We start from the raw sequence: 24,513 nt of genomic DNA on the forward strand, positions 1-24,513 counted from the left end.
CAGCACTTGGAACTACTGATGTGACTGGTAATAAATAATATGCCATCCTGGGAGGAATTGTGCATGGAGCATTGATAGGTGGTTTATAACTGAAAGATCAGGCTGAGTCCACGGGAAAATGGTCATACTGAGGAAAAGGCTGGTGATCTGCAGTCTCCCATATGCTTGCAGAAAGTCACTGAGCTTGAAGAGAAGCTGAAAAGCAATTCTGATACTGAAGGACCCACGAATAAGATTTTTGCTGTCAGAGTTACTCAGACTTCTTATATTCTGTTTAAGTTCAGGTTGTCCCTGGTACAAGTTATTAATATGATGATTCCTAAATGCAGCTTCACATAAGGTAAATTTTATTATGTCAATCCATTCCATAAATATATTAGAAAATATAAATATATTATTCATTATATCCTCAGATAATAGCTTGAAGTAAATTGATATAATAACTCAAAGTCATAGTGCAGAGCAAATAAGACAAGTCCTGACAGAATAGAAAGATAAATGAAAATCTTAAGTTTTAACTGATGTGTGCACTCATACCCTTTGGAGATCCTTTAGGCTACCAATGGAAGGTATGCTGAATCTTTAAAAATTGCATTCAGTAACTGGCTATTATGGGAAAATAAAGCTCAATCAGCAACGGCTGTGTTTAGGAGAAACAATATTGCCTGGTACATTTCTCTCTCACTCTTCCTTATATTATTAAGGATATTCTCCTTTGATTTATACCACAAAGTCATTTAGGCCACAATTACTAAGATGCATACTTTTCTTTCTGCAGGCTGCTTTTAAAAGGCATTTCATGGCAAGCCATGCTAAACTCTTTTACCAACCACAAAGTTTTAAGTCTTTAATTTTAGGAAGGCTGCGTGCTGTATCATAGAGGAATTTCTGGCACATCCATTTTAAAATGAAGGAAGAGCGTTCTGCTTTTTTGCGCTGGTTTTGTCTGGGATAGAGTGAGCAGCTGCATGGTGCTTAGTTGCCAGCTGGGGTTAAACCATGACATCTTTGTAACAGGCTGCTTAGGTCTTCTGCACAAATAAAAATTATGATGTTACGTTCAAAAATATTTGGCTGCTTTGTATGCAAAAATTTTTTAAAAAGTAAATGCTTTTAATTCTTAATGCTATTGGAAGACAACACCAATTCAGTCATAAATTTAGGACATTTTCTTTGGAATGCTCTCCAGCTTTCTCTGATTTTAATACTGCTCCTGTTGGTAAGGTGCGTGGGAGAAGGCCTTGTGATCAGTGCTCACATCTTTGCAGGTGATGGCTACCTGAGCAGACCTCCTAGATCCTTCACCTCACACTTGAGGAGTCCCTCAAGAACATGCTGGGGTGCAGGATGACCCGATTGTGAACAGACCTCCTTAAAGAGGTGGGGAGCCATTACAGAGCTTCTATTAGCAATGTAACTGTAAATGCGTGGCATGAAAGATTATTAGTTAGCTTTTCTGAAGCACAAATGTTAATGTTCAATCTTGAGCCCTGAATCAGCCCAACTAAGGTTAGGGACATGCCTAACTTTAGATGTGCTGATCACTTTCTAAAAGTGTCTTCAGTGTTTTTATTTTGTTATAGAGAAGTGGAAACACAAAAACTATTGAGCACATTGAGCATATTGGGCAATATTGAGTAATTCCAGTGTCAGGAGCTACAGGGCTAAACTGGGGAAAGGTGGGTTTTGATATGAGCAGATTTCAGGTGCAGTGTGGAGTTGGAAGGAGTGGATCAGGAAAAGAATAATTTTGGGAGGGTGTGTGACACAAGTTTCAATGGGAGAGAATTTGACAGTAAAACCTCAGGGGAGGTGCAGACTTGACATTAGGGAGCATTTCTTTACCAAGAAGGTAGTCAAACACTGAAACGGGCTTCCTGCAGAGGTGGTCGATGCCCCAGTATTTAAGAGGCATTTGGACAGTGCCCTTAATAATGTGCTTCAACTTTTGGTCAGCTCTGAAGTGATCAAGCAGTTGGATGAGATGATCATTTTAAGTCCCTTACAACTGTTCTGTTCTGTTCTGTTCTGTTCTATTCTATCCCATCCCATCCCATCCCATCCTATCCTATCCTATTCCAAAAGGATTGGAAAGGAATTGGAAGTAGAGAGGGGAAAGCCACAGGTTTTTGGGCAGCATTGTGGGAAAAAGAGATGGAGTTTGGTTGGAAGTGGCAGTGGGAGGCAAGGCCAGAGTTTAGGAGAGTGGAGCTTTGGGAGGCAAAGCATTGGCACTCTGGGGTAGGGAAAATTAGATCTGGGAGGAACTGGGACAAAAAAAGAAAAGCTTTAGGGGAGAGAAGTTTGGGGAAGGAAGACTGGAGACATGGGAGGTTCTATGGCAAAATGGACCCTGAGTCAAGATCAGCTTCAGCTGCCAGAGGCCATTTCCCTGTCCCAGACATATGCATGGTTTTGAAATATCTTTGCCCTGACTTTTTGCCTTTGCAAAGCCCTATGTTTCAAATTTCAGGGACCTATTTCCTTAAAACAAATACCAAACAACTTTAATATTCTGATTGTCCTTAGATTCCAAAGTTAACAAACAAACCCAGCATTCGTATTCTGTCCTTGATTCTCTGCTTCCCCACTCCTCCTACATAGAAAGGCTGTGGAGTGTAATTGAGAGCAGTAGCTGTGACAGCTTTTATGTTTTCCTTTTACAGACTCGTTTTGGGGCACGTTGATTTATGTGTGTCCTGGTGTGTAAGTTTCCACACCAGGCTAAGACACATCTGAGAACCTCTTACAACAAAAGCTCTAGTAGAACTGGGTCAAATGCGTTTAAGTAAATACACTATGATATAACACAATTAAAAAGATAATAATTTAAAATAATGTAATACTAACAATCTAATAGTCTGCAAGACGATTACGTGTGAAGTATTCTTGTTAGTATTGAGCAAACTAATGATTTGTTTTGAGTTATCACCATGCATTATTTAATTTCAGATATGAAGACAGTATTTAGGCAAAGATAAGCCCATACTTGCACTTTACGATATGAGCTGTAAGATAAGGTGCGGAAGAAGTTGTGTTGGTGGCTTCCTGTGCCAAATTTGGGCCATCCTCTATAAATGTATAACACAGTAACTCTCTGATAAGATGATTTTTCACTTTATTGAGATGGGTACTTTGAAAAGTTTGCAGCTTAGTCTAACTGTGACCATAGAGTGGAGCTGTAACAGTTGGCATGGTGAGGGTCATCTGGAATCTGCATTGAAAGTTAATTTTTGTTCTTTCGAAAGCTAGTTTTCAAATCTTAAACTTTTAAGTAAAATAAGGCCAACACCACAATCGGTTGCTGAGGACCCTAAAGTTCAAAGTAGGATTATCGGGTAAAATTTATTCATTAAACATTACTGAGTAGACCGAAAAATACCTGAAGCATTCCCCCCTCTTTTGGCCTAAAAATAGCCAAATCAGTTTAGAGGAGGTAACAAAAAACAAACAAACAAACAAACAAACAAAAAACCCAAACTTGTATGCCACGTATCTGTTCAAATCTTGTTTAAAGTAAAAAAAAAAATTAGTTTTCAGTGCAGCCTCAGTTTTATAGCTGTGACAAGCTCCTTCCCCAAAAAAGATGGTCATTTTTGTCACCTTATTTTTATGCTTTTTCATATAGCTACATTTCCAATGTATTTAGACAATAAGAGCAGACATCAAAACAGATGAAAAAAAATAAAGTATTTGTTTTCAATCTAATTTTTCAGCACTTTTGTGTAACTCACTTTTTTTTGTTAAGCTCAAGCAGTTTTGCCTACTGCTATTGTAAGTGTTACAAGGCTACTCTGGAATATTTTAAACAGAAGTCTTTTGAACACACAGGAAATATTCATTGTTAGTAATTTGTTAAATGATCAGACTAGTAAAAACCTAACATATGATTAATCTGGGAGACAAGTAGTATTTCTTTCAATTAGCTTAAAGAGTAGGACAAAACCCCCATTCAAAATGCATCCCCTTGGAAATGTGAGTGAATTACAGCAGAAATAGTTTTCTGATTGTGTACACTGCATGAAGGAATATTAAAAGCATTTGAAGGCACAGCTAAATCATTCTGCGATTCAAGCTCTGAATTTCACATGAGTGGAATACTTAGTGCTATTTTAACATTTTGTATCGTTTCCCGAGACTAGAATGGAATGTCTTTTTCCGACTTGCAATAGTGTTAATTACTCAATTATTCAATGCTTGCTAGTATAATCATAAAATATAAACAAAAATAAGCATATTTTTGAAGCATCTTGTTCTATATAATAAACTTATTTTTCTTTTTAGAAAACACTATATTGGATTTTTTTTTTTCTTTAAAAACACTGTGGTTGGGGGAGAGTTGTAATTGCTATGTATTTTAATCATCTAGCTCCTTTTCAGTGTCCAGCTACAGGAATTGGTGTTTGTCCTACCTTTTAGTTGAATGAAGGCTGTCCCTCGATAGAGGGAGTGTGTCTGCTTGCCAGCTGTCACCGAGAGTCCCTGCTTTCTTAACTCAGAGGTGCTCCTCTTGCAGCAGGCATGATTCACTGGAGTGCTCAGCAGGCATTTCGGAAGAGTTAGAAGGAGGCAGCCCTCTCGTTCAAAACCCCTTTTTTGGTGGCTTTTGGACTTTTTAACTTATTGAAAAGCTGAGTTGAATCATATGCTGGCTACTGACTGACGGGTCTGCCATCTGATTCAGTTCCAGGAGAGAAGAATTTTTTGTTTCCCAGCAGAAAATGGCTCTATATGAGAGGTGGAAGGGGATTGGGGATTCTCACTCATTTAACCCCCGTGTTCTTATTTATCTATGTTAAAGAGGAGCATGAAATTTATTTGATGTGTCTCTCTAATGGGATGGGCTTTTTTGGAGAGTAAAAAAAAAAATCCTTTATGTTCTGTAACCACTAAAAATTGCTTCTTAGGAGAAAAAGTTACAGCATTTTCCCATGTTTGTTACTATATCCATATTCTCGTAGCAAAACTCAGATTTCAGAAAGGAGGCAAGCTTCCTAGAAGATCTTACAAATGCCTTCATGTCTGTTACCCATTTTTCTACTTCTCTGAATGTATGGGTCAGAAAGAATATCTGTGAAGTTTTTCCATATTAAGGAGTGATAGGTAAGTCCAAAGTATTAGTGTTTCCTGGAATCCAAGAGAATAATCTCAAATCAAGATCTTTTCTTCCTTTCCATTACTACTTCTGAATCTGTTAATTCAAGTGTTGGATTTGGATGATTTGAAAATTCCATCTTTTAAACACTGGTTTCATGCCTATGATAGTCCCATACCAGACTTTCAAAGACTATGCTGTGCTTTACTGAATCCATATTTTATCTCTTGTTTCCTTGGGTTTATCTTGTTGATATAAGATATATCTTATGCTGATACTTGTATTCAGCATGAACAGTTCTTTGTTATCAGAAGAAGAAAACCTTGCTTTTGGAGTATATTCAGTCACTGCCATAGCCCTTGGGAGGAAAAAGAATAATTAGAAAATTAAGTATAAATTTTGAAGATGACAGTGCAGGGTGTAAATTATCATCATTTCCCTTGGTTGAGGCAGATTCGTCTTTTTTACAGTCACTGTTTCTTTTTGACATTTCTCTGATGTGAGACTTGTAAGTGCATCTTAAGAGCACTTGTTAAACACCATTAGAGTTACATTATTGTGCAATTTCAAAGTGCAATATAAGAAAAGTTATATACTTCTATTAATTTATATAGACAACTCTGTCATGTTCCCTGCACCTTAGCTTCAGAGATAGTTCAAACCATTTTGAAAAATGTAATGCAAAATACCTTTTAGATATCAAATTTATAATTGGCTTCATGGCCTTGAATTTTATCTGCAACGATGTAGAAAATACTTTTTACTTCAAATTCTTTCCTGCATGTAGCCAAAATCTTGTGAGACTAGTCTGTCTGCAGGTTTTGATCTTGCTACATGGAACGTATTCTTTGAGAGCTGCTTATCTGCCTGATTTAATTCAGTTTAATATGAGTCTGTCCACTCTAAGGATGAGCAAATTTCTGAGATTATATTAATTTCACTTCAAAATGCAAGTCAGTTACAGCGACTCTAACCCTGAAATGAAAAGAATTTGGCTGAAAATTGTAGTTTAGTGCCATAGAGAAAACTAAGTGGGAATGTCAGTTTCAGGGCATTGTTGCTCTGGAGGCAGCGATCCCGTTCATGTTCATGGCATTTTTGGCAATGTTTTGAGGAGGCACAAACTTTTCACTGAACTGCAGACATCTAGAGGCACAAGGCTGTCACAAGGCACATCTCTTTGCAAGTGGTCATTAATTTTTTGCTGTACCTTCTATCATCTTACAGGTGCTGAGGGCTTGACATGCAGAAGGGCAGAAGAGAGGGGCGTAGAACAAGTCAGTGGCATTTCTGTCTATAAATATGTTTGGAAGAAACAAAAATATGTCAAGCAAAAATGCACCCAGAATTAGTGGATACGCATGCCACAGAATCTCTCTGCTTCAAGGAACTGGAGATTCTTGTGGGGTGGGGATAACAAAATACCCATATCTCATAGGAATCTGATGGAAGTTCATAAATGTTTGTAGAAGTCTCAGATGCCTTGATGGGTGGTAATGCTGGCAGTCATAAAAAAGCCAACTTTAATAGATTTCTGGGCAAAGTATATGCACGCATGTAAAAGGCATGTAGAAGTAAGGTGGTAAGCCTGGCATATTAAGAGAAGAAATTAAGCTGTGCAGTTATAAAGTGCAAGGAATATAACATCATACTTCTGGCACTTCAGTCTCAACTGTGCTTCACATAATGGGTGCATGACTTCATTTTTACAGTAGATCTTACGATGAAGGTGACATTTCCTATCGTGTATTTATTGAGCTGGCCCTTTAAAATATACCTGAACGTCCTTAATGCACCCCTTGAAATTCACAGTTTAGGACCACAGCATCTATAGTCCAGAGCGCCAAGTGCTACAGGAGTGTTGAGAAAGACAGGGACTGTCAGCAGGTCAGCTATTGATCTCCATAAAATAATTTCTGTATATGTGGGCCTCAATTCAGTCTTTGTCAGTTCTGAATTTTTGTGAGTTGAATGCACTTGTACTTGCTATTTCACACGCCATTGCTGGGTGGTTAACATGGCTGGGATGGTTAAACCATCATTCCTTTGCTTCTTCCCCTCTCCATATTTTCCTAGTCCCACTTTCCCATGTCTGTTTCTTAAAAAAAGCCAGTTGTCTTCAAGATTTGTCATTTCTTGGGAGACTCTAGTTCCTCTCCAGACTGCCAAGGCAGCTGAGAACTGAGAAGCTCATTGCTCTCAGCTATGGCTGCTTCTCCGCTGAGGGAAAGAATTGCAGGCAAGGTCCTCTTCATGCTAAGGAGACTTGGAACAGGGTGCGTTGAGTTTCTAGGCAGGAATAATGAATTATGTAATCCTGCTGGCACGGCAGCACTACATGGGAATAGAAAATGCATAGGAAAGGTGGAATCTTTGGAGAATTTTACTGCCTAAATCCATAATGCAAATTTCAGAAGCGTGTATTTTAGATTGTTGCTGAAATGTAAAAACAGAGCACTTTAACACCAGGAGACAGCCTATGCCGTTACATAAATTTCAAGGGCCTATATTAAAACAACTTTTTCTTGTTCTTTGCATTCATGGTAGTGGCTAAGCCATTTTCCTGAAACTCTCTACAAATAAATTTTTTTCAAAAGGTAAAGCAATTGATCATGATGCAGCCATCTGGTGTGGAAAATCCTGACTGACTGGCAGAAGTTTAGCAGTCACTCAGTTTAGGAGTGGAAATGCCAACCCACCCTAGCTGTAGTTATGGTGCTTTATCTATAGATTCATTCTTTTCATGCCTTTTTCACGGCAAATGAAATCTTTGAAGGACAAATATTTTTAATCCTGTTTACAAATCTTGTTCTGAATGTAAACCAGACCTGGGTTCTTGTCTTTAATTTCTTGTGATTGCAATATCTATAATACTAGAAAAGAAAGACTTCCAAAATCAAATCATTGATACAAGCTGATTTCATCATAGTAAATCCTGCATACAGGTTGTTAGTTTTATTTTGATTAGAGCTGTAGAGAGGTTGGACTGCTGCTCATTGTAGAATTCTGGGTATTGTCTGAGTCGTGTTGGTCTGCTTTAGAAAATGAATTTTGCGTTCAGAGTGATTTTTTTTTATTTGTTGACACATTGATACATACTTTTGTACATCTTCAATCTCGATTTCTGTAATTCATTCTTTTAGACAGGAATGATAATACAAATTTCAAGATGTAAATTATGTATCAGTATAAAATACTTCAACTGACTTTTGAGATGTTTTGTTTACTAGATACATTGCTTATTTTTCTTTGGTAATGGCATTAAATCACATATGACTGCGTCCCAGTTTTCAGTAACGTGAATATATTTAGGGTTGAGGGTGGTGGTTTTTTCCCCAACTAAGCATGAGTACATAGAATCCAATTCTGCTGTGGTGGAACAAACAATCATGATCCATTGGATTTTAGTTGCTAAGGAAGAAGAACCTGAGGCCAGATGCTTAACCGAAATTGAGATGTTGTAGAGCTGTAGCTTTCTTTAGCCATCAAGTGTGTAATTCTGGTGGAGACAGAGAGGTGATCACTAAAAGATGTTACTCTGTTTAGGCAGAATCTTTTGTTTCATGGTCCCCAGCTCTTGACTTGTTTTCTGTGAAGCATTCTGCATTGTTTCTGGAGGCAGAAAAAGGGCTGTTAAAACCAGCTCATCATGGAAAACAAGCAGATAGTGGCCAAAAAACTGTGAGGCTGTGATCTAAAACTGTGAACCATTGATCTAAAAGACTTGTTTTAGTTTAAATAAATAAACATTGCATTTGTGAGAAGAGGCGGTTTTTTCACTTTTTCTAAATTAGTGTTCATACGTTTTCTTTTTCCTGTCTCTTGATTAAAGCCTTTTCAATTTTCTTTTTTTCTTTAATACAGTGGTTAGTTGTGATGATAAATGCATTTCATCCAAAACATGTTATTTTGGGAAATTTGAATATGTACAAATACTCTTTCATCATTTAGTTTTCATCTTTCATTAGAGATCACTCTGCTTACCTTAAGATCTGCCTAAGAAAGCTTTTAACACATTTCTACTTGGAGAGAAAAAACTGGTAGAATTTCAGTTTTGACTTTGAATTTTTCCTAGCCCGGAGTGCCAATAAATATTATGAAAAGTGAGAATATAAAAACAGGACCTGGCAATGTTTTGGCATTTCAGTGTGTGACATCTCTTTGTTGTTTAGAAAGGCATTTGATCATTATAATTTGCTTTTAAAAATGTTTAAGTACAGATTTCAAAAGATGTTGTACAAATGGGATTTGTGATTTACTTTTTTAATACTGAAAATCAAAAGATAGCTCAAGCAAAGGATGGAAGTGATATACCATAATCTGTAACAAACCGGATGATTTGGGAGACTGGTCATGAACTAACATTTGAGGATTATAATTTCTAATTTGAATTCATCTGTCAGGTAGTCACCGGAAACAAGTGTCATCTGACAACAATAACTTTTCATTAATCCATGAGTCTTATTTTGAGTTATTATTGGAAGTCATGACCTTACAATAGGTACAGCCTGACAGACGGAAGCATTTTCCTTCTGTTACTGTCAAAGTGTCTTAGTGGGAGAGTTTCCATTTTTCAGTGGTTGTGCTGCTGATGGCACAGAGCTAATGCCAGAGGACAGTGGTGTTCCTATTGCTGTGTCGTAAAAGTCATGACCAATAGTCATGAATGTGAAATTGCATAACCGTATAGGAATACATATGTGTTTATCATGATAGTCCCATCAGACCTGATGACTTCATAAGTTGCTGTAGGCTAGGACAGACTACCTGTAACTAAGCATCAATGCACATAATAACCTTGTTCACAATGGAAAGGGAAAATATCTTCCAGAAAATTTTGTTCATGCAACATCTTAGCTTTAAAGTGTAATGATAAAATTTTAACGCATACATACAAAGAAGTTCAGAATTAGATTCAAAATAGTATCTGTTCTTGCTTTCCTTTCCAGAAATTGCTGCAACTGAATGTTGCATACATCATACATCTTGCTTCATTTGGGGATTGAGTTTCAACCTCAAATTTGGAATTTCCTGCTTTTGGTTTATATTGGATCCTTTATGTTGCCTCCTAGTCTTAGGTATTTTGCAAGTTGCAGTTTTTTTAAAAAATAAATTACACAAAGATTTGTTGGTTTCTGATTTTTATGGTTTTTAAAAGCGCATTGAGTTTTAATAGATGTTGATGTTACAAAACTTAATTGCCTAATGTATTATAAATCTAGAAAAATACTGTTTCTTGCAAACAGTAAATCTAAATATATGCCTAAATGATCATCATTTTGAGGTCCAAATCATGTTATGCTACTGTGCTTGAAACTCATCTAAATAATGCAAGTGGCAAGGTTTGGGTTCTACATAAGTTTTGATCTAGGTTGGGGGGGAGGGTTTGGTTGATTGGGTTTAATTTTTGAAGGTGCAAAATCTTGAACTTTCCTAAGGATGATACATATTTAGAGGTTTTGATCTAAAAGTTAGCAACATTGCCTTGAGTCTTTAAAACAGTACAATAAGGGCATCTATTAAATGTTAACTGCAGTTTAATGGTTTCATTTCATTAGAGCTACATTTGTGGAATTTTGTGAATGAATTTTCATCCTATGTACAATGTATTGCCATAAGAATTCTTCCTGCAACCAAAGCGAGTAGAAAGCCTTTCTGTAATTTATAAATCCACTTTTTAAATATTTAAGTACTTTCTCAGTTGATGATTATTGTAGCTTTGATGCTGACCAACCCTTTGCTTATAGGTTCTCCTTCATATCTCATGGCCTGTATTTAATTTAAACTATTCATGAGTTTTCTATAATGTCTGTCATTTAGAGTGTCTAAGTGATTCCCAAGGAAACTAGAATGAAGCAAAACAAGACATTCATAATCATGTCTTCTGCAGATACCGGAATTCTTTATTTTTGTCCTTTCTCTGTTACATTGCTCTTGCTTAGGAACTTGTTTTTCTTTAAATTTTTTTCTTTTGTTTTAAGTTTGCTTCATTAATTAGACTTTGCATCATGGCTCTTTACACCACCAGATGATAGATCATCCAGACTATATCTAGGTTTTCCACAAATGAATGTTCTTGAGGTATATGGATTTGCCTTTCACCCATGCCATCAGCTGTATTTATTTTAACTTGGTGTGGTACTCTTAGGTAGTATTTACTGATGGTCTATTCCTTCATCATAGTTTATTGTCTTTATACAATTCAGAAAGGCAATAGAAGGCATGTTGAACCCATATGGGGCACAGATGCCACATAATATTAATTAAGTCATTCGGGTGTCACGAGTATCTCTTATTCCACAGAGCACAATTAGGGACACTAGTGTTGATCCCGTGGAATATCCGTCTTGATTAGTAACTTCAAATACTATTGACATATAAACTGCATATTCTTTTCTGCATACATCTGTGTGACTTTCTCTGTGTTGCCTCTGCTAGTACTTACCCATGGATGATTCATATCCTATTAGTTACGAATGCCCTGTTCCAAGTCAGAACGCACCAAGACAAGCCTTGCACTATAGCAAGAAGCCGACTAGATTGGGTCGTATCTTCAGCCTGGCTCATATCCTTTTTGTACAGGCCAGATCCTCTAAGCAACTTCCAAACACCTCACGTTATTTGCTGCGGATTCCTACTTCCTTGCTTTCCTTTCCTCAGCTTTCTCTTCACCTAAACAGAACATAAATTTGGTGCCATTGTACCAAATCTTACTAGATTTTCACACGTAGTCCACAAGGTAGTTCTTCTGTTGAAAAAGTAACTCTCTATTATCATTTTATTCATTCAATTTCAATTACAGTACTGGTATAAATAAAACATGAGCCAAAAATCTGCTTTTAATCCAAAAAGACTGATCATTTTTCTGTTGCCAAACTTGTTATTAGAATAAAATCTGATGTCCACAAACCTAACTAAATTTTAGGTCATTATTTTAAGTAGATGGTATTTCATTCAAATACTTAAATATTTTTCAGTAGACTAACTTCAGTAGAGATTTGGTCTTTCTTAGAAATTACATTGTGTATAATATCAAGAATATGTGTCTTCTGGATTTCCTTCTAGAAAACACGGAGAGAAAAAAATCTCTATATAAAATCATTAAAATAATTATGTCTTTGTCCTATGTTTTATTCAGTAAGTCATTTCAGACTAACTTTTACAGTTAATTGGAAAAAGTAGTATTTACAGCTGCTTACTTTTTTTCCTTAAGAACAAAATTTAGTTCTTGAGCTGTTTTGCAGTAACATTATCCCAAAATTAACATTTATTTCTAACATCTCAGAAAGCCATGAAACAAATGCCATATTGATTTGCTAAACTTTTGACTCATGATACATATATTCTTGGGTTTATATACTCTTTGTTTCAGTGGAGAGTCTTTATTTTCACACAAAAGTTAAAATGACATCTTAATAAAGAAGAGATTCTTTAATGCTCTGTTCTGTGGGAAAGAGAACCAAGTGTTTCTTCAACAGTGGAAAAACTTGTGGTCTCTCAAAAACTCTGGCTGCAATTTATTCCTCAACTTTATTTTCTTATACTTAACAGACACTTCTTTCATCCGCATGCTTGAAGACTACAATCCCATTCATTCATCAGATATGGTCCTCCCTTATCTATATTCTTATTTCCTTCACATACAGCCATGGCAGGGGGGTTGGAACTAGGTGATCTTTAAGGTCCCTTCCAACCCAAACCATTCCGTGATTCTGTCTCTCTTCAAACAAGCACCAAGCTATAAATGCATAATAAATTCTACCTTGCAAAAATATTTTAGGGCCTTAGACACTCCTAGATCTTCTTAAAATGATTTAGCCTGATGCCAGGCTTTAGCCTGGCCTAAGCAGCTTTTTAAGGCTTTGTGCCATATAAAATGCAAACTAATTCTGAAAAGGTAATGGCGTGAAAGAATATACAACATATATCTGAAATGAGCAAAATAAAAGAAATGCATTCTTAGCTTGATGTGAGCATTACTTTTCAGCATTTTCAGTTGCAAAATGATAGAAATTACATGTAAGTAAGTTTGTTAAGAGGGAATAATATTACAAAATGTTTTTAACTGTCTGCTTTGCTTAAAAAAACCTTCCTTCTTGAAAAATATAGTACCAACATGGGAAACTTTTCATCTTTTAAAAAAATAACCTGCCTGGAGCTTGCCCTACTGTAAATGAGACAGAGTTTGTTTCATTATCACAGCTGCTACTCTTGGGGGAAAAAAAAAAACAAACAAACAAACCCCCCCCCAAAAAACAATAACAAAAACCCCCACAAACAAACAAAAAAACACCACAAAATCAACCATTAGAAAACACTTTGTAATGAATACTTCCATGAATGACATATTACTGGTGTGAAATGGGGGTGTCGTTAGAGCTCCGGAGCAGGAAGGCATGCCTGCCATCTGGCCTTCCTTCGTGTTATGCAAATCAGTTATCTCTGGCCCTTAGTTCCATGGGCATAAAATGGCTCCTACTGTACTGTACATAGCACTCGGTTAATGAACGTATTGAGCCAGAACTTGTAAGTATGATAAGCCTTTAGCAGAGGAACAGACAAATGTACAAAAGCTGGGAGAGCGAGCTTGTCACCTCGGGAGAAGAATCTGCGCATCTCTTGCTCAGGCTGCTGAACATCATCTAACCACGGCAACAAGTACGTCCAGCCTGAGGGTCCCAGTGCCTGTTACCAGCCAGATTGCCACAGAGCCCGTGGCATGTTTGGAAAATAAATGTGTTAACATTTATAAGAAAATAAATGTGTTAACATTTATAAGAAACCTAGAAATGTCAGTGAGACTCTTCATAGAAATACACAGACAGATAAGCAGGAAGAAGCAAAAGCACTTGGAGCTTGAAACTGAATTCGTCAACAGTAAAGAGATGTAAAGCTAAGGCTTCTTTCTTGTTCCCTTAATTAAGTTATCACATGATATTAAAATATTGTAAAACTAATTAGAAAAGATAGATAGGTAGATAGATAAATAGATAGATGGATAGACCAAAAGAAGATAGTAATGGCATATATAGTTCAGTCTAAATGTTTTTCTATATATTTCTATTAAAATATGGAAACTGTATTTTGTTATGAATGTATACGAAATATGAAGACATCAACACTTACAATGATTTTCTGCTCTCCTAGAGAGTTTATAGCTTTACTTCAAAAAATAACCATAAAACCTTGTTCACTTAGTGTATTACAACTAGGCTTCAACATACACCATTAGTTCTGGCACAGTTTCACATGGGCTGTATTTTAAAATAATTTGTCTACGCAAGATATACTTTCTCAATAGCTAATATATCTAGTTACAAATAGAGACCCAACAGTGAAAACTGACTGTCTATATAGGTTTGTATGTCTGTTTTGGATAAGATTGAGTCCAGAGGAGGGCCACGAAGCTGATCAGAGGGCTGGAGCACCTCCCCTATGAGGACAGGCTGAGAGAGTTGGGGTTGTTCAGCCTGGAGAAAAGAAGGCTCCGGGCAGATCCAATTGCGGCCTTCCAGTACCTGAAGGGGCCTACAGGAAAGATGGGGAGGGACTGTTTATCAGGGAGTGGAGTGACAGGACAAGGGGTAGTGGGTTTAAGCTGAAGGAGGGTCGATTTAGAGTAGATGTTAGAAAGAAATTCTTTACTGTGAGGGTGGTGAGGCACTGGAACAGGTTGCCCAGAGAAGCTGTGGCTGCCCCCTCCCTGGAAGTGTTCAAGGCCAGGTTGGATGGGGCTTTGGGCAACGTGGTCTAGTGGAGGGTGTCCCTGCCCGTGGCAGGGGGGTTGGAACTAGATGATCTTTGAGGTCCCTTCCAACCCAAACCATTCTATGATTGCCCCTAACAAAATATCTTTATGTCTTCAACATGAAAGAATGCCACTGAAGCTTCATGCAGAGGAACAGAGCACGTTCACCCTAAAATCAGTCATTACCTCTTCAATCATTACCATGTTCACATGATATATTTTTTTATATTGCTTGCTATAGCTGGCAAGATAACATGTAATGTGGAAAGACAGTCAAGTTACTAAACATTAAACATTAAATTAATGTTTATTGATCTCTGAAAGTGCACTCTTCCTGCACCCTGATTTTTCAGGGAACCTCTGCCTGCTGTTCTGCCCTGCTTTGCAGTGTTTGCTCTTCTTTATTGCCATATGCAGATGTCACATTTCTATACAATTTTGGCTTTAGGTCACAATTTCACTATTATACCAATCCTTATCTTGGCACCTTTTGAGATTGGCAAAGCAATCCTGGATGACACTATTTGAGATCTGTTTTCCTATCCTTAAATATTTAGCCTGGCTTTCTAAGAAAACACATAAGAAGTCTATATGAACACAAAAGTGTAGCTTGTGTAGATGTCACAGGGTAAATTGAAGACCTTTGGGAAATTTCAAAGGATTTTTAGAAGTTCAAATGTAATTAAATTCCTAAAATGCTTCATTGTAATTGGTAACCAGATGAAAGAAAGAGATCTAGTTTACTACCTTTTATGTAAGCTCATTTGCTAACAAGCTCAGCTAAAATTCAGACTCAGCCTATGCAACAGAAACCCATAGGGTCATCAGACGCATTCATTTTGATTATGCAAGCAAGATTCCACCATATGTATGAAGCAGGGTGGGGATAAGCATGTAAGGGATACACAACCACAATGCTCTGAGTATAGAGAAAGCCTTCTTGCATGAAACCAATACTTCAGACTGTAGTTAGAGCTACTAGGCGGTGTACCTGCAGCTGCCATATAGCTCTGACTGCATAGTATTAGTGCATCTCAGCACAGTGCAAGCAAGATCCCTGATAAAGACAGAAATTATGTTAGTAGATTTATTTTTTTATGACCAAATGGAAATAGTTTGTAGAACAGTACAGCTAAAATAATTAATTTTAAGATGTACACATCCCTGTGAACAATGTAATTGACATTCCTGAGTTTGTTGAACTTTTTTTGTTTGTTAAGACACAGCACAGAAAAATCAAGAGATGTCTTGATTTTACTTATATTTTTGGTTTTGCAGAAGGCTTATTGTGTGATTTTCGATAAGCCACTTCAACTTTTCATTTTTCCATTTCCCTTATAAAATCAAGATACTGCATGCTGGCTTCAAAGGACTTTTCAAAGATGCATGAAAGAAAAGACAATATATCAAGCGTAATGTTTTCTTTATATCTTTTTAAATAACTACCTCCTTTTTCTTGGGTGAGTAAATGTAATGTAAGGTTGGGAACTGAAGATAAACAATTTTCTTTTTTATCATACATTTATTTTACAATTCCAATATTTTTGTCCTTAAATGCTTGTTTCAGCGTGTGCTCCCCAAGATCTACACTACAAGAAGATGCATTATATGAGAAACGTAGATTCAGTCCATTGCTATTTGGTACTGCTACAATGATGACTGGCATATGGCAAAAAGACAAAGTGAGATTTGAAGTCCTAGGGAAAGAAATAAAGTCTGATTATTCACAGTTGTTGACTCTTTACTTACAATGAGCTGATTTAAAGTGGACATGCTACAAAACCATCTGGTGGCTATGTTGTAGGCTTTGTAAATTTAATTTTTTGATGAAACTCTTCAAGTTCTCTTTCAAACTTAGATAAGGACATCAGAAATTAAGTAATTTATCTCATAATGAATTTTAAGCGTTCTATTTCATATGAAATTGCAAAGAGATAGTTACTGAAACAAATTCAAGTTGTATTTAATTATGATATATATTATTTCACTAATGATTTAATTTGCTTAATAATGTGTATATACCAAAAAAGCTTTAAAAAAAAAAAAAGTGAAAAAAGCTCTTTAGTAAAAAGTTCATGTGTTTGATCTGTCCAAGTGAACAAAAAATTGTAAAGAAATAGTGCATTTGAACATATTTCGAGAAAAGGCTCATCTACATTGTTCAAATCACTCTTTCTTTGTTTCTTTCTAAAAAAAAAACCAAAACAACCATAAAATCAACAACCAAATGTTTGATATGATTAGATTAACATACCCCTATAAAGAAAAACATTAGCTTTGGATTCAGACGTTTGGTTCTGTTACTGTCATCAGAATTGACAAATCTGTTATTTCCCTCTGAAAACCTGTATAAATATACTAAAGTACACTGGAAAAAATCTTTTAAGAGCTTGGGAGATGGCTTTTTTGGTTTTTTTAAAGTACAAAATAAAGATTTTCCAGGGCATTTCAGCCCATTTTCAAATTACAGTTAGGAATTTAGCTTCTTGAGTCTTCTTTCAAGTGAACATAAAGCTAGCAAGACCCTCCCTGCACACCAAGTGCAGCCTCTTCAGGCCCTGCACCATATAATCTATTTCATAAAACGGTTCAGCTCACTTTTAAAATTCTTCAGGTTGCCAGCCTTTGGTAATTCTTCTGGAAGGCTGTCCCACAACCTCATGTTCTGATGGTTAAGAAAGTTTCCAGCCTGAATTGGTTCATGGCAAGTTTATAGCCTGTTGCTCTTGTGCTTTTTTAAGATTAAATTGTCCTTCTCCCTTGCAGGGCAGGTCTAATGATAGGATGCATTTAACTATTCACATGATTATTGCTCTTGCAGTGATTTTTTTGCAGGACAGATTGTCTGTGTTTTGAAAGACTTGCAGAATATGGACAGCCAGATGTTTACTTAGATGAGATCTCACTACTGTTTTGTGTACGTGTATTAACTCTCTGCTGTTTCCGTTGAATTTACTTTGTGTAGTATATCTGAAGAAGTTATTTGTGTTTTACAGAGTCCTGGGTCATACAAAAAATGCATGTTTTCCTCCTGTTTGATTTCTGGCTGATGTGCTACTATAATGAAAATATGTAATAGTCCTTGGGGAGATTTTTCTCATCAAATTTAGAAGTTTAAAAGTTAGGCACCTAAATCTTCCAAGTGGCCTTTATGAATAACTATAGAAAGAGGGAAGAATCTCCAAAGAATCTGTATTCATCCAATTTAGACATGTGCCTAAACTAGATAATATAAAATTGCCAGTGGACTTGTTCACATCTTACTAGATGTTATACAAGGAGACTCAACAGCTGTGAAGATAAGAAGTTTTTACATAGATTGGATGAGACGAATCCCATCTTAACTGCAGGATGCTGTACTTTGTAATATTACATTTCATCCCACATTTACTATTCAGTCCATTTTTCCCTTCCCATGGTGTTCTTCCCCCTTCACGCTGGCAATGCTTCTCTTTTTATTTCTGACTTCTTGCATTCATTCCTGGTTTAGGGGTCAAATCACAAAGTAAAATTGTAAACAAAATGAATGCCAAGACTAATCCAGGAGGAGCACTGGTGGAGTAATCTCCTTTCAGCCCAGAGGTTCCCCTCTCAGCCCAGTTCATTGGCATTTCCTCTGCAACAGTCACTTTAGTCAGCACCTTTTTCTAATCTTCCTTTTTTTCCAGTTTACCTAGTAATCTCCATTGTGACACCTTATCAAATGTTCTGCTGAAGTTCAGATAAAATCTAATCTCTCTGTGCAGTTCTTTTGTCTCGAAAATCAGGTATCCTATCAAAGGCAAAACTCAGGCTAGTCTGACATGACCTACCTTTACTAAAGCCATGTTACATTTTATTCTATTGTCCATTTACCTTCAAGCCATTAATTATTCTTTCCTTCAAATTTTATCCTAAGATTAACATAGAGTCTGAGGTGTGAAAGGATAAAAAGTTTTGAGTCCCTTTTTATTCTCTGGTGTTGGCACAAATCTTGTTATGATTTGAACATATTTTGTAGCTCTACCTAAGTAGCATCTGCATTAAAAATCCTTTCCGGATTTGGTAAAAATCCTACCTTGGATCTGGTATTATGTGGCCATTTTTCAGAGTTTTGAGGTGAAAGTGGGCTTGTGAGTAGACTTAAGTGCATTAAGCTGTTCAAGGTTTGCTTGAGCCTTAACTATGATTATGGGTATGTACTTATCTCACCACATTGTCTTCACTGAAGACTTCCATTTAATTTGGAGATCACATGTTGATTTCTACTATGTTATTTCTACTTCTTCTCTAGAACTGCTTTTTTTTCCCCACTACATAAAGGAGTTGCTTGCATTTCCTTGAGCATCTTTTTTTCAAGGAGTAATTAATTTTACCATTTTGGCAGTTCTTTATTTTCCCAGTCATTTTAGGCTCTCTGCTTTTTCAAATATCATTATTTGTCCATTGGGATTATATAAAAGGATTTCACTTTCCTTGAAATGCAAGTTCCAAGTAATATGTGAGTATTTGATATAAAGAAAATCAGATGTCCTTCATCAATGCGTTGGTCTTTTTAGCAATTTTTTGTCTGAGAGGACTAATATTTTCAAGTACACCTCAAGGGAGATCTTAAAAAGGTGTTTTAAAGTTTGTTTTCAGTGACTGTATCATTGCATAAGTAGAAAGAAAAAGGCTTTGATATTGGTGATTGAACAACTTTTACAAAACACTTTGACTAAGATATAAGCATGTTTTGTAAAGTCATTAAAAGCTAGTAGACTAAAAGACATTTTGCAAAGGAATTGCAAGAAAATAATGCAGTGGCATTACATCACTCAGTAACAATTACAGAATTATTGTGCTGTAAGTTCTCCAGAAGGATGTGGAGAGGAAAAAAGACCAAATGCCCGTAGACACGTGCTCCACACAGTGGACGTGGCTCTACCATAACAGTATAGGGCCTTTTGCCATATAGATTTAGGAGTGTTTTGAGAGGCCAACATATTGAGCCGTCTGCTTTACAAGAAAGGAGAAATACAATTGATGATTGCCATTTTGGACCCCAGCTGCTTTGTTTGCTACTTCCTTTGTTTCTCTGAACTAATTGGACTATGATCCTAGCAACCTAGTTCAATAAACAAAGGAGTACATTTACAAAGAATATCACAACTGAATGTTTTCTTATGAAATCAAAATACCTCACCGTCAATAACACTTGGCTGCATATTTTTTTCTTCTGTATTACGTGGAGAAAAAGAGGATTATTCAGCTCAGAGAAAGAGGATTATTTAGCTAGTTTGTTCAAATGTTTAGTCAATGAGGTTTTGGAAAGTTGCTAATGAAGTATAGAGGCCAGTATTCTCTTTCGCAAATGTGAAAGGAGGCTGTTGATGTGCCCCACTGGGAATACTCTGCGCTATTTGCTGTACGCAAAAAGGCTCTGCATGACAATCAGAGGTCACTGGGAGACCCTTTTTCAAAAATCTCCATACTACCAGTTTCTTAATCCAGGTCATGGAATGAAGTAGAAACACCTGTTGTTACAGGTTACAACTACCTGTTGTCATATCCTGATGTTTAGGATTGGGATCAGCTAGTTACCCTGGGGGTTTTTTGTTCGGCTTAGCCTAATCTAAAATGAAATACAGATAATTAATTGCAGAATTTGCAATAAAGAGCATAGTTGCAATGTTTTATGAGAAAAGTGAATGCAAGTAAGAGGAGTAAACCCACATAACTTTGCTTAGCGTAAATGTTAAAGGTTTCTTTCGTCTCCATGCCCTCTGACACTGGCTGTATTCAAGCTAAGACATCTTATTTTCGCCAAACTATGGGTATTTGTAGAAGAGAGTCAAGATTTGGAGTATGTCCTTTTTATCTGCATAGTCAACATTCATCTTTCATGAAAGAGAGGAAGAAGAGGGTGGAAAAGCAGATAATTCATATTCAGATAGTCTTATGCCTCTAGTCATTTGGCATTCATTAATCCAATTCATTCTTGCCTAACCATTGTTTGCTATCTCCTGTTTTAGAGATCTTCATGTTTAATTGGCCCAGCTGAACAAATCTCATCCTTCCAGCCAGACTGGGTTTCATGTGACTGAACACTGGACATCAACAATTAGGCATCTGTTGTCTAGATTCCTTTTTTACGCAAAGGAAAGAAATGGGCATTTGTAGCTTGTGACTCACACGATCTATTTTAGACATCTGTGTACACTGGGATGGGAGGAGCAGCATGCTAGAGACACCTGTTTGTCTCCACTGACTATAAAAGCCTTGCCATCATGCACAGATTTAGGGATTGTCAATCTTAGGTGGGGTGATTCCCATCCTTGAGGACTGTTCTTGTACTAGGCTAGGTTTTCACCAAAGCAGTGATTCATGACGAAGTCCTCTCCTCTTCTTGCAGAGCTGGGAAATTTCCATGTCCCAGAGAGAAACTTCTCATTCTCCCTCTTTGCACACCCCACAATTACAGTGTAGCTGTACATTATATAGCTGGAACTGTACGTGCATCTCAGGGGAGAGCTCTTGTTTAGGACCAGTCCCAGAAGTGACCTGTCAGTGCTGGCATTAACTGCTTTGGAAGCTTCTGACTCTTCTTCCTGACACTGTGATGAAGGCAGTGAAAATCTGCTTTGGAAGACCTGGGGACAGACAGAAATTCCCAGCGCTGCTCTCCTCCATGATCTGATATAGTTTGAGGACTTTGCCAGCATTCTGCTCGCACCTGCAAATGTTCCTGCAGCAAAAGGAAACAAATTAAGGTTATCAATATAGAAACTCAAGCAAAGCAAAGCTTTCACATAAACAGTGTATGCAGTAAGTAGAAACCATTGTAGATGTTCTAAAACTGGGGTAACTGTGGACAGCTGTAAAAGGATGGATTTAGAAACATCCTTAGTGTCTGAGTATGAGCATCTTCAAACACTTTCTTTTCAGTTGAACCTGAATGCATGTGCTCTTAGGTTCAGTGATGAACTGAAACTGGCTTAAGGCTCCTAATGCCTGATCCAGAACACTGCATGACATAAAGCACTGGTGTAGGGTAAAATCACTTTGCTGATAAGATTTATCTCCAGAAATATCATCAGGGTAGCTTTGTCCCAGAAGGCTTTCTTTGAGGCCTGCACCACTCAAACTTTATAAAGGATCAGGTATTTGATCTGCATGTAGCGTATAACCAGCACGAAACCATAATGTCGGCATAAAGACCTTGTTATAGTGTGCTTTGGGAGATGTGAAAGTAATGTGATTATGTCCACACCCGACCTGGTGTAAATTTGGGTGATCTGCTAGAGCACAGATCTGATATAAATGTCTCTGGAGCTTAGATTTTATCCTGTTACACTTCTGTGAACTTACATGCCTATGCTAAGGAGAATAAAGAGTGATAAAAGAAAAGAGAAACCACCTGGTGAGGGTATTAAGATGCAAAGGTGCTTATATTGCAACTGCACTAGTATTCCTTTCCCTAAGGACAAGTGAATACTGTTCTAGTTCCTGGGAGGAATGACAACAAGGGCACAATCTTATCACAATTTAAAAAGAAAGAAAAAAGCACATTTTAATAAGACAACACTGTTGGTGCTTGATTTATTTATTTTTCTTCTAGATTTCCTAGTAGAAAAAAAGACAAAAAGAATGAAGAAGAAGTAGAGATACTGAGCCTTTAGTACCCCTTCGTGGTTCAAACAATATTCCAAATTTTTGCTGGTGTAGATTTCATTAATTAAAAAACCCAGTAATATTCTTAATATCCTAGCTGTTCCTCTACATTACAAAGCACACTAGAGCTTTGGTTTTGAAAGCTAAAATATAGCAAGCTGTTAATGGAATTTTATATTTGTGCTCCCAAGAGGTTTAAATGAAGTCTTGAGGGTAACCACAATCCCTGGCAAGTATCCTCTTTCCTATTAAAGCTGACCTGGACAGGACTTACTTTCATAGCACATTTAAATTGTCCAGAGAAAAGAATCTCTGTGGGAGACATCACACATTCTTCTTGCCTCCTTGCCTCTGACCAACCTAGCAGAGCCACTGCATCTAGTCATTAGCAGGGGAGAGAAGGAAACCAATACTTCCCAGTTCTGGAAAAGAAAACCGTTCAAGAAAAAAATACTTACTAGATCCCACAAGCTAATAATGAAAGGTCTGTTCAATCGCCAACAGCTTACTCCTGACCTCATGAACTGGAAAATATTTTCTGTTCTCCTTGGGTAAGTCTTGTCAATGAATTGTTTCAGGATTTCTTGGGATGGATGCAGTAACTTAAAGGGTTACTTGTTTAGGTTTTTAAAATATTTATTTATTCAGTACACTTCAGTTTGCTAATTATTTAGCCTGGGCAGAAGCAATTAGCTGCCAGTAGAACATTAGCAGTGAGCTTTCGGTGCTGTTCCCTCTACAGAGTTAGCACCTGCATTAAATTCTTGTAAATCACCACCTGGACCTGCCTCAGTCTCTGCATTAATAAATTAGGAAAACCGGTTTGGAAAAGTTAGACAATATAAACAACTATCCTCCTAAAAAAAAAAAAAAAAGATATTTACATACATTTTTATATCAAATAGATATTTTAGGGTACGCTTCTTTTTGCATTTACATAGTTTGAACTGAAAGAAAGGAAAAGGAACTAAAAAGAAAAGGAACCAGAAGTTATGTGTGCAATTTAAAAGTAGGCTGAAAAAAAAAGGTTAAATCATTTTCCATTAAAAGCAGGTAAGTGTCTGCTAAATATTGATACTGGTGGTAACTGATTTTCTGACAAAACTAAAAACATAAAAATGATACACAATTATGTGCTATTTTTGGAGAATTATAAGTGTCAAAGAAATCTGTCAGGAAGCCGGATAACTACTTTAACACAGAATTATCACTCTGGTAACTTACATCAATCTTAGAAGGTGACTTGAACTGTCTTGCTGGTGGATTTGAAAACAGTGTGAAAAATGTCCAATCACTGGGGATATGGCATGCATCCACCTTCCAGCACGAAAGCCAATATGTGGCATTAATGTGTATTTCAGAGGGAAACTAACTTCCAAATGGCTGGAGGATACCAGCCAACTGCCTGCACAGAGAGCGAGAGAACCCAAAACCCAGGGGGAGAACGCCACCGCTGAAATCCTTTAAGTCTCCTCTGCCTTTGCACCAAGTATTTGCCTTATAGAGCTCTGAGGAAAACCAAACAGGAAAGATCTTAGACCTGTTGCGCTGCCAAATATTTCGTGGTCTCTGGGAGCTTGGGAGTTGAACTGTGAGACCTGCGTGGTATGTGAGAGGGCTGGAAGGGATTGTTTCAAGCAGGGAGGCAGTGACGGCGCTGCTGGATCTCAGCAGCCTGCCTAGGTGCCAGCCGGCCTCTTCCTCAGAGTTTAAAAAGGGCAAGTGAAGTGATCCGACAGCTAGTAAGTTTATCCAGTAAGGTCAGGTGAAGTACAAACTCCCTAATTACAGTGACCTCTCTACTTAACAGAAGGAGGGAAAAACACTCTGTGGAGTTTATGAAACCAGAGTTGCATTTCTTTCACTCAAATATACCCTCCAGTCTTGAAAAGCTCACCGTTCTTCCGTAGACTTTGTATACCAATTTTGTGATGGACTTGTACTAGTTGCAAACTACAGTCCGAGAAAAGGATGCATTAGAAAAAGCCGTGTTGTGAGGCTGTCGCACTGAGAGGTGGCTGTCCTGGTATGAATGGCC

The 24,513-nt window shown here is 37.1% G+C and overlaps 1 protein-coding gene across 1 annotated transcript in view; it reads left to right on the forward strand.

Moving 5' to 3' along the window:
• NT5DC1 (5'-nucleotidase domain containing 1) overlaps nt 1-24,513 on the forward strand; it is a 153,108-nt gene that overhangs the window by 54,270 nt on the left and 74,325 nt on the right. The gene's annotated exons all lie outside the window — the stretch shown is intronic.

The sequence above is a fragment of the Grus americana genome, chromosome 3 (assembly GCF_028858705.1).
Source record: "Grus americana isolate bGruAme1 chromosome 3, bGruAme1.mat, whole genome shotgun sequence".
Lineage (NCBI taxonomy): Eukaryota > Metazoa > Chordata > Aves > Gruiformes > Gruidae > Grus > Grus americana.